This window comes from Chelon labrosus (assembly GCF_963514085.1).
Source record: "Chelon labrosus genome assembly, contig: SCAFFOLD_95, whole genome shotgun sequence".
In the NCBI taxonomy this organism is placed as follows: domain Eukaryota; kingdom Metazoa; phylum Chordata; class Actinopteri; order Mugiliformes; family Mugilidae; genus Chelon; species Chelon labrosus.
The window spans coordinates 54,259-65,691 of NW_028181588.1; positions in this window are offsets into that span (position 1 = coordinate 54,259).

Sequence of the window (11,433 nt, forward strand, 5' to 3'; positions counted from 1 at the left end):
ATGTGGAATCTTATGATACAAACTGATGATGTTACATGACAGTTTGAAAATGTAAGAGGAATCATAGGCAGGTTGGAGAATTGTTCATTCAGGTAGGAGTGGATAACTTCAGGATTCCATGAAGACTAGGCAGGCTGATGAGACCACGACAACAGATGTAGTATAGAGCTCCACAGGAAACACACCACTCCAGGCCAGAGATACTCACAAGAAGAGGGGGGAAGGGGGGGAAGAGGGGGGAAGGGGGGGGAAGGGGGGTGGGACACACACAGCAGTAAACATTCTACATAGTAATAGCACAGAATTGTATGACTAGTAGTATATAGGAAATTAGAGGGCAAGAGCTCTGTGCCAGAGAAAAGAAAGTGGAGGATGCGAGAGAGGAGAGAGAAGAAAGAAGGAGGACATGTGTTTGGTGCATCGTCCCCCAGCAGCCTAGACCTATAGCAGCATAACTAAGGGATGGTTTAGTCCAGCCCTAACTATAAGCCTGATCAAAAAGGAAAGTCTTAAGCCTGACCTTAAAAATAGAGAGAGTGTCTGCCTCCCAAACCCAAACTGGGAGCTGGTTCCATAGGAGAGGAGCCTGATAGCTGAAAGCTCTACCTCCCATTCTACTTTTTGAAATTCTAGGAACCACAAGTAGGCCTGCACTTTCAGACCGAAGTGATCTGCTGGGATGATATGGTACAATAAGGTCTTTAAGATACGATGGAGCTAGGCCTTTAAGGGCCTTGTATGTAAGGAGGAGGATTTTAAATTCTATTCTAGACTTTAAAGGGAGCCAGTGAAGAGAAGCTAAAACTGGAGTAATATGATCTCTCTTGCTAATTCCTGTCAATGCTCTTGCTGCGGCATTTTGAATCAACTGGAGGCTTTTTAAAGAGCTATTTGGACAGCCAGACAGTAATGAATTACAATAATCCAGTCTGGACGACACAAATGCATGAACTAGTTTTTCAGCATCACTCTGAGACAGGATGTTCCTAATTTTGACGATATTACGCAGGTGAAAGAAGGCAGTCCTGGTCACTTGCTTTATGTGACATTTAAAGGACATATCCTCATCAAATATAACACCAAGGTTAACTGTCAGACTGGCCGAATTAGACCGATTCTGCCTCTTTCTTGCCTCTACATGTGAAGAAGAGGGTGCTTGTGAGCATATTGTGCAGTTTCAAGCAGGCAGCTGGCTTGGAACGGGACCGGTGGGGCAGAGCCATCCTAGCGGCTCGCCCGAGCAGTGGAAGCCGGCGAGGGTGCGCGTTCAGCCGGATGAATGGGGCGCTGTCAGGGCCCCTCTCGTGGAGGATAAAAATCATGCTTTTTCCCTCATTACACATCCCATGCGAGCTTGTCATGATAAGACCTCATCCAAATCACACATTGCAGCTCAATATTCAGTGAGGACAGGGCCTTTTTACGTCGAAATGTGCAAAAAAAGCATCCTCTCGCTCTGAAACGGCTGTTTTGCTCTCCACCACATTAACTGTCAGACTGGCCGAATTAGACCGATTCTGCCTCTTTCTTGCCTCTACATGTGAAGAAGAGGGTGCTTGTGAGCATATTGTGCAGTTTCAAGCAGGCAGCTGGCTTGGAACGGGACCGGTGGGGCAGAGCCATCCTAGCGGCTCGCCCGAGCAGTGGAAGCCGGCGAGGGTGCGCGTTCAGCCGGATGAATGGGGCGCTGTCAGGGCCCCTCTCGTGGAGGATAAAAATCATGCTTTTTCCCTCATTACACATCCCATGCGAGCTTGTCATGATAAGACCTCATCCAAATCACACATTGCAGCTCAATATTCAGTGAGGACAGGGCCTTTTTACGTCGAAATGTGCAAAAAAAGCATCCTCTCGCTCTGAAACGGCTGTTTTGCTCTCCACCACATTAACTGTCAGACTGGCCGAATTAGACCGATTCTGCCTCTTTCTTGCCTCTACATGTGAAGAAGAGGGTGCTTGTGAGCATATTGTGCAGTTTCAAGCAGGCAGCTGGCTTGGAACGGGACCGGTGGGGCAGAGCCATCCTAGCGGCTCGCCCGAGCAGTGGAAGCCGGCGAGGGTGCGCGTTCAGCCGGATGAATGGGGCGCTGTCAGGGCCCCTCTCGTGGAGGATAAAAATCATGCTTTTTCCCTCATTACACATCCCATGCGAGCTTGTCATGATAAGACCTCATCCAAATCACACATTGCAGCTCAATATTCAGTGAGGACAGGGCCTTTTTACGTCGAAATGTGCAAAAAAAGCATCCTCTCGCTCTGAAACGGCTGTTTTGCTCTCCACCACATTAATTCAATTCAATTCAATTTTATTTATATAGCGTCAATAACAATACAAATCGTCTCAAGACGCTTTACAAAAACCCGGCCTGAAACCCCCAGAGCAAGCCTGAAGGCAACGGTGGCAAGGAAAAACTCCCTTTTAACAGGAAGAAACCTCAAGCAGAACCCAGCTCATATGGAGGGACCCATCTGCCTAAGGCCAGCCGGGTACAGACAGAAGAAAGAGAGAAGAGAACAGCAAAGAGAGAAGAGAAGAGAACAGCAAGATAAACATACATCTGTCATAGATACACATATCTGACTAAAGTGTACATGTGGAATCTTATGATACAAACTGATGATGTTACATGACAGTTTGAAAATGTAAGAGGAATCATAGGCAGGTTGGAGAATTGTTCATTCAGGTAGGAGTGGATAACTTCAGGATTCCATGAAGACTAGGCAGGCTGATGAGACCACGACAACAGATGTAGTATAGAGCTCCACAGGAAACACACCACTCCAGGCCAGAGATACTCACAAGAAGAGGGGGGAAGGGGGGGAAGAGGGGGGAAGGGGGGGGAAGGGGGGTGGGACACACACAGCAGTAAACATTCTACATAGTAATAGCACAGAATTGTATGACTAGTAGTATATAGGAAATTAGAGGGCAAGAGCTCTGTGCCAGAGAAAAGAAAGTGGAGGATGCGAGAGAGGAGAGAGAAGAAAGAAGGAGGACATGTGTTTGGTGCATCGTCCCCCAGCAGCCTAGACCTATAGCAGCATAACTAAGGGATGGTTTAGTCCAGCCCTAACTATAAGCCTGATCAAAAAGGAAAGTCTTAAGCCTGACCTTAAAAATAGAGAGAGTGTCTGCCTCCCAAACCCAAACTGGGAGCTGGTTCCATAGGAGAGGAGCCTGATAGCTGAAAGCTCTACCTCCCATTCTACTTTTTGAAATTCTAGGAACCACAAGTAGGCCTGCACTTTCAGACCGAAGTGATCTGCTGGGATGATATGGTACAATAAGGTCTTTAAGATACGATGGAGCTAGGCCTTTAAGGGCCTTGTATGTAAGGAGGAGGATTTTAAATTCTATTCTAGACTTTAAAGGGAGCCAGTGAAGAGAAGCTAAAACTGGAGTAATATGATCTCTCTTGCTAATTCCTGTCAATGCTCTTGCTGCGGCATTTTGAATCAACTGGAGGCTTTTTAAAGAGCTATTTGGACAGCCAGACAGTAATGAATTACAATAATCCAGTCTGGACGACACAAATGCATGAACTAGTTTTTCAGCATCACTCTGAGACAGGATGTTCCTAATTTTGACGATATTACGCAGGTGAAAGAAGGCAGTCCTGGTCACTTGCTTTATGTGACATTTAAAGGACATATCCTCATCAAATATAACACCAAGGTTAACTGTCAGACTGGCCGAATTAGACCGATTCTGCCTCTTTCTTGCCTCTACATGTGAAGAAGAGGGTGCTTGTGAGCATATTGTGCAGTTTCAAGCAGGCAGCTGGCTTGGAACGGGACCGGTGGGGCAGAGCCATCCTAGCGGCTCGCCCGAGCAGTGGAAGCCGGCGAGGGTGCGCGTTCAGCCGGATGAATGGGGCGCTGTCAGGGCCCCTCTCGTGGAGGATAAAAATCATGCTTTTTCCCTCATTACACATCCCATGCGAGCTTGTCATGATAAGACCTCATCCAAATCACACATTGCAGCTCAATATTCAGTGAGGACAGGGCCTTTTTACGTCGAAATGTGCAAAAAAAGCATCCTCTCGCTCTGAAACGGCTGTTTTGCTCTCCACCACATTAACTGTCAGACTGGCCGAATTAGACCGATTCTGCCTCTTTCTTGCCTCTACATGTGAAGAAGAGGGTGCTTGTGAGCATATTGTGCAGTTTCAAGCAGGCAGCTGGCTTGGAACGGGACCGGTGGGGCAGAGCCATCCTAGCGGCTCGCCCGAGCAGTGGAAGCCGGCGAGGGTGCGCGTTCAGCCGGATGAATGGGGCGCTGTCAGGGCCCCTCTCGTGGAGGATAAAAATCATGCTTTTTCCCTCATTACACATCCCATGCGAGCTTGTCATGATAAGACCTCATCCAAATCACACATTGCAGCTCAATATTCAGTGAGGACAGGGCCTTTTTACGTCGAAATGTGCAAAAAAAGCATCCTCTCGCTCTGAAACGGCTGTTTTGCTCTCCACCACATTAATTCAATTCAATTCAATTTTATTTATATAGCGTCAATAACAATACAAATCGTCTCAAGACGCTTTACAAAAACCCGGCCTGAAACCCCCAGAGCAAGCCTGAAGGCAACGGTGGCAAGGAAAAACTCCCTTTTAACAGGAAGAAACCTCAAGCAGAACCCAGCTCATATGGAGGGACCCATCTGCCTAAGGCCAGCCGGGTACAGACAGAAGAAAGAGAGAAGAGAACAGCAAAGAGAGAAGAGAAGAGAACAGCAAGATAAACATACATCTGTCATAGATACACATATCTGACTAAAGTGTACATGTGGAATCTTATGATACAAACTGATGATGTTACATGACAGTTTGAAAATGTAAGAGGAATCATAGGCAGGTTGGAGAATTGTTCATTCAGGTAGGAGTGGATAACTTCAGGATTCCATGAAGACTAGGCAGGCTGATGAGACCACGACAACAGATGTAGTATAGAGCTCCACAGGAAACACACCACTCCAGGCCAGAGATACTCACAAGAAGAGGGGGGAAGGGGGGGAAGAGGGGGGAAGGGGGGGGAAGGGGGGTGGGACACACACAGCAGTAAACATTCTACATAGTAATAGCACAGAATTGTATGACTAGTAGTATATAGGAAATTAGAGGGCAAGAGCTCTGTGCCAGAGAAAAGAAAGTGGAGGATGCGAGAGAGGAGAGAGAAGAAAGAAGGAGGACATGTGTTTGGTGCATCGTCCCCCAGCAGCCTAGACCTATAGCAGCATAACTAAGGGATGGTTTAGTCCAGCCCTAACTATAAGCCTGATCAAAAAGGAAAGTCTTAAGCCTGACCTTAAAAATAGAGAGAGTGTCTGCCTCCCAAACCCAAACTGGGAGCTGGTTCCATAGGAGAGGAGCCTGATAGCTGAAAGCTCTACCTCCCATTCTACTTTTTGAAATTCTAGGAACCACAAGTAGGCCTGCACTTTCAGACCGAAGTGATCTGCTGGGATGATATGGTACAATAAGGTCTTTAAGATACGATGGAGCTAGGCCTTTAAGGGCCTTGTATGTAAGGAGGAGGATTTTAAATTCTATTCTAGACTTTAAAGGGAGCCAGTGAAGAGAAGCTAAAACTGGAGTAATATGATCTCTCTTGCTAATTCCTGTCAATGCTCTTGCTGCGGCATTTTGAATCAACTGGAGGCTTTTTAAAGAGCTATTTGGACAGCCAGACAGTAATGAATTACAATAATCCAGTCTGGACGACACAAATGCATGAACTAGTTTTTCAGCATCACTCTGAGACAGGATGTTCCTAATTTTGACGATATTACGCAGGTGAAAGAAGGCAGTCCTGGTCACTTGCTTTATGTGACATTTAAAGGACATATCCTCATCAAATATAACACCAAGGTTAACTGTCAGACTGGCCGAATTAGACCGATTCTGCCTCTTTCTTGACTCTACATGTGAAGAAGAGGGTGCTTGTGAGCATATTGTGCAGTTTCAAGCAGGCAGCTGGCTTGGAACGGGACCGGTGGGGCAGAGCCATCCTAGCGGCTCGCCCGAGCAGTGGAAGCCGGCGAGGGTGCGCGTTCAGCCGGATGAATGGGGCGCTGTCAGGGCCCCTCTCGTGGAGGATAAAAATCATGCTTTTTCCCTCATTACACATCCCATGCGAGCTTGTCATGATAAGACCTCATCCAAATCACACATTGCAGCTCAATATTCAGTGAGGACAGGGCCTTTTTACGTCGAAATGTGCAAAAAAAGCATCCTCTCGCTCTGAAACGGCTGTTTTGCTCTCCACCACATTAACTGTCAGACTGGCCGAATTAGACCGATTCTGCCTCTTTCTTGCCTCTACATGTGAAGAAGAGGGTGCTTGTGAGCATATTGTGCAGTTTCAAGCAGGCAGCTGGCTTGGAACGGGACCGGTGGGGCAGAGCCATCCTAGCGGCTCGCCCGAGCAGTGGAAGCCGGCGAGGGTGCGCGTTCAGCCGGATGAATGGGGCGCTGTCAGGGCCCCTCTCGTGGAGGATAAAAATCATGCTTTTTCCCTCATTACACATCCCATGCGAGCTTGTCATGATAAGACCTCATCCAAATCACACATTGCAGCTCAATATTCAGTGAGGACAGGGCCTTTTTACGTCGAAATGTGCAAAAAAAGCATCCTCTCGCTCTGAAACGGCTGTTTTGCTCTCCACCACATTAATTCAATTCAATTCAATTTTATTTATATAGCGTCAATAACAATACAAATCGTCTCAAGACGCTTTACAAAAACCCGGCCTGAAACCCCCAGAGCAAGCCTGAAGGCAACGGTGGCAAGGAAAAACTCCCTTTTAACAGGAAGAAACCTCAAGCAGAACCCAGCTCATATGGAGGGACCCATCTGCCTAAGGCCAGCCGGGTACAGACAGAAGAAAGAGAGAAGAGAACAGCAAAGAGAGAAGAGAAGAGAACAGCAAGATAAACATACATCTGTCATAGATACACATATCTGACTAAAGTGTACATGTGGAATCTTATGATACAAACTGATGATGTTACATGACAGTTTGAAAATGTAAGAGGAATCATAGGCAGGTTGGAGAATTGTTCATTCAGGTAGGAGTGGATAACTTCAGGATTCCATGAAGACTAGGCAGGCTGATGAGACCACGACAACAGATGTAGTATAGAGCTCCACAGGAAACACACCACTCCAGGCCAGAGATACTCACAAGAAGAGGGGGGAAGGGGGGGAAGAGGGGGGAAGGGGGGGGGAAGGGGGGTGGGACACACACAGCAGTAAACATTCTACATAGTAATAGCACAGAATTGTATGACTAGTAGTATATAGGAAATTAGAGGGCAAGAGCTCTGTGCCAGAGAAAAGAAAGTGGAGGATGCGAGAGAGGAGAGAGAAGAAAGAAGGAGGACATGTGTTTGGTGCATCGTCCCCCAGCAGCCTAGACCTATAGCAGCATAACTAAGGGATGGTTTAGTCCAGCCCTAACTATAAGCCTGATCAAAAAGGAAAGTCTTAAGCCTGACCTTAAAAATAGAGAGAGTGTCTGCCTCCCGAACCCAAACTGGGAGCTGGTTCCATAGGAGAGGAGCCTGATAGCTGAAAGCTCTACCTCCCATTCTACTTTTTGAAATTCTAGGAACCACAAGTAGGCCTGCACTTTCAGACCGAAGTGATCTGCTGGGATGATATGGTACAATAAGGTCTTTAAGATACGATGGAGCTAGGCCTTTAAGGGCCTTGTATGTAAGGAGGAGGATTTTAAATTCTATTCTAGACTTTAAAGGGAGCCAGTGAAGAGAAGCTAAAACTGGAGTAATATGATCTCTCTTGCTAATTCCTGTCAATGCTCTTGCTGCGGCATTTTGAATCAACTGGAGGCTTTTTAAAGAGCTATTTGGACAGCCAGACAGTAATGAATTACAATAATCCAGTCTGGACGACACAAATGCATGAACTAGTTTTTCAGCATCACTCTGAGACAGGATGTTCCTAATTTTGACGATATTACGCAGGTGAAAGAAGGCAGTCCTGGTCACTTGCTTTATGTGACATTTAAAGGACATATCCTCATCAAATATAACACCAAGGTTAACTGTCAGACTGGCCGAATTAGACCGATTCTGCCTCTTTCTTGCCTCTACATGTGAAGAAGAGGGTGCTTGTGAGCATATTGTGCAGTTTCAAGCAGGCAGCTGGCTTGGAACGGGACCGGTGGGGCAGAGCCATCCTAGCGGCTCGCCCGAGCAGTGGAAGCCGGCGAGGGTGCGCGTTCAGCCGGATGAATGGGGCGCTGTCAGGGCCCCTCTCGTGGAGGATAAAAATCATGCTTTTTCCCTCATTACACATCCCATGCGAGCTTGTCATGATAAGACCTCATCCAAATCACACATTGCAGCTCAATATTCAGTGAGGACAGGGCCTTTTTACGTCGAAATGTGCAAAAAAAGCATCCTCTCGCTCTGAAACGGCTGTTTTGCTCTCCACCACATTAACTGTCAGACTGGCCGAATTAGACCGATTCTGCCTCTTTCTTGCCTCTACATGTGAAGAAGAGGGTGCTTGTGAGCATATTGTGCAGTTTCAAGCAGGCAGCTGGCTTGGAACGGGACCGGTGGGGCAGAGCCATCCTAGCGGCTCGCCCGAGCAGTGGAAGCCGGCGAGGGTGCGCGTTCAGCCGGATGAATGGGGCGCTGTCAGGGCCCCTCTCGTGGAGGATAAAAATCATGCTTTTTCCCTCATTACACATCCCATGCGAGCTTGTCATGATAAGACCTCATCCAAATCACACATTGCAGCTCAATATTCAGTGAGGACAGGGCCTTTTTACGTCGAAATGTGCAAAAAAAGCATCCTCTCGCTCTGAAACGGCTGTTTTGCTCTCCACCACATTAATTCAATTCAATTCAATTTTATTTATATAGCGTCAATAACAATACAAATCGTCTCAAGACGCTTTACAAAAACCCGGCCTGAAACCCCCAGAGCAAGCCTGAAGGCAACGGTGGCAAGGAAAAACTCCCTTTTAACAGGAAGAAACCTCAAGCAGAACCCAGCTCATATGGAGGGACCCATCTGCCTAAGGCCAGCCGGGTACAGACAGAAGAAAGAGAGAAGAGAACAGCAAAGAGAGAAGAGAAGAGAACAGCAAGATAAACATACATCTGTCATAGATACACATATCTGACTAAAGTGTACATGTGGAATCTTATGATACAAACTGATGATGTTACATGACAGTTTGAAAATGTAAGAGGAATCATAGGCAGGTTGGAGAATTGTTCATTCAGGTAGGAGTGGATAACTTCAGGATTCCATGAAGACTAGGCAGGCTGATGAGACCACGACAACAGATGTAGTATAGAGCTCCACAGGAAACACACCACTCCAGGCCAGAGATACTCACAAGAAGAGGGGGGAAGGGGGGGAAGAGGGGGGAAGGGGGGGGAAGGGGGGTGGGACACACACAGCAGTAAACATTCTACATAGTAATAGCACAGAATTGTATGACTAGTAGTATATAGGAAATTAGAGGGCAAGAGCTCTGTGCCAGAGAAAAGAAAGTGGAGGATGCGAGAGAGGAGAGAGAAGAAAGAAGGAGGACATGTGTTTGGTGCATCGTCCCCCAGCAGCCTAGACCTATAGCAGCATAACTAAGGGATGGTTTAGTCCAGCCCTAACTATAAGCCTGATCAAAAAGGAAAGTCTTAAGCCTGACCTTAAAAATAGAGAGAGTGTCTGCCTCCCGAACCCAAACTGGGAGCTGGTTCCATAGGAGAGGAGCCTGATAGCTGAAAGCTCTACCTCCCATTCTACTTTTTGAAATTCTAGGAACCACAAGTAGGCCTGCACTTTCAGACCGAAGTGATCTGCTGGGATGATATGGTACAATAAGGTCTTTAAGATACGATGGAGCTAGGCCTTTAAGGGCCTTGTATGTAAGGAGGAGGATTTTAAATTCTATTCTAGACTTTAAAGGGAGCCAGTGAAGAGAAGCTAAAACTGGAGTAATATGATCTCTCTTGCTAATTCCTGTCAATGCTCTTGCTGCGGCATTTTGAATCAACTGGAGGCTTTTTAAAGAGCTATTTGGACAGCCAGACAGTAATGAATTACAATAATCCAGTCTGGACGACACAAATGCATGAACTAGTTTTTCAGCATCACTCTGAGACAGGATGTTCCTAATTTTGACGATATTACGCAGGTGAAAGAAGGCAGTCCTGGTCACTTGCTTTATGTGACATTTAAAGGACATATCCTCATCAAATATAACACCAAGGTTAACTGTCAGACTGGCCGAATTAGACCGATTCTGCCTCTTTCTTGCCTCTACATGTGAAGAAGAGGGTGCTTGTGAGCATATTGTGCAGTTTCAAGCAGGCAGCTGGCTTGGAACGGGACCGGTGGGGCAGAGCCATCCTAGCGGCTCGCCCGAGCAGTGGAAGCCGGCGAGGGTGCGCGTTCAGCCGGATGAATGGGGCGCTGTCAGGGCCCCTCTCGTGGAGGATAAAAATCATGCTTTTTCCCTCATTACACATCCCATGCGAGCTTGTCATGATAAGACCTCATCCAAATCACACATTGCAGCTCAATATTCAGTGAGGACAGGGCCTTTTTACGTCGAAATGTGCAAAAAAAGCATCCTCTCGCTCTGAAACGGCTGTTTTGCTCTCCACCACATTAACTGTCAGACTGGCCGAATTAGACCGATTCTGCCTCTTTCTTGCCTCTACATGTGAAGAAGAGGGTGCTTGTGAGCATATTGTGCAGTTTCAAGCAGGCAGCTGGCTTGGAACGGGACCGGTGGGGCAGAGCCATCCTAGCGGCTCGCCCGAGCAGTGGAAGCCGGCGAGGGTGCGCGTTCAGCCGGATGAATGGGGCGCTGTCAGGGCCCCTCTCGTGGAGGATAAAAATCATGCTTTTTCCCTCATTACACATCCCATGCGAGCTTGTCATGATAAGACCTCATCCAAATCACACATTGCAGCTCAATATTCAGTGAGGACAGGGCCTTTTTACGTCGAAATGTGCAAAAAAAGCATCCTCTCGCTCTGAAACGGCTGTTTTGCTCTCCACCACATTAACTGTCAGACTGGCCGAATTAGACCGATTCTGCCTCTTTCTTGCCTCTACATGTGAAGAAGAGGGTGCTTGTGAGCATATTGTGCAGTTTCAAGCAGGCAGCTGGCTTGGAACGGGACCGGTGGGGCAGAGCCATCCTAGCGGCTCGCCCGAGCAGTGGAAGCCGGCGAGGGTGCGCGTTCAGCCGGATGAATGGGGCGCTGTCAGGGCCCCTCTCGTGGAGGATAAAAATCATGCTTTTTCCCTCATTACACATCCCATGCGAGCTTGTCATGATAAGACCTCATCCAAATCACACATTGCAGCTCAATATTCAGTGAGGACAGGGCCTTTTTACGTCGAAATGTGCAAAAAAAGCATCCTCTCGCTCTGAAACG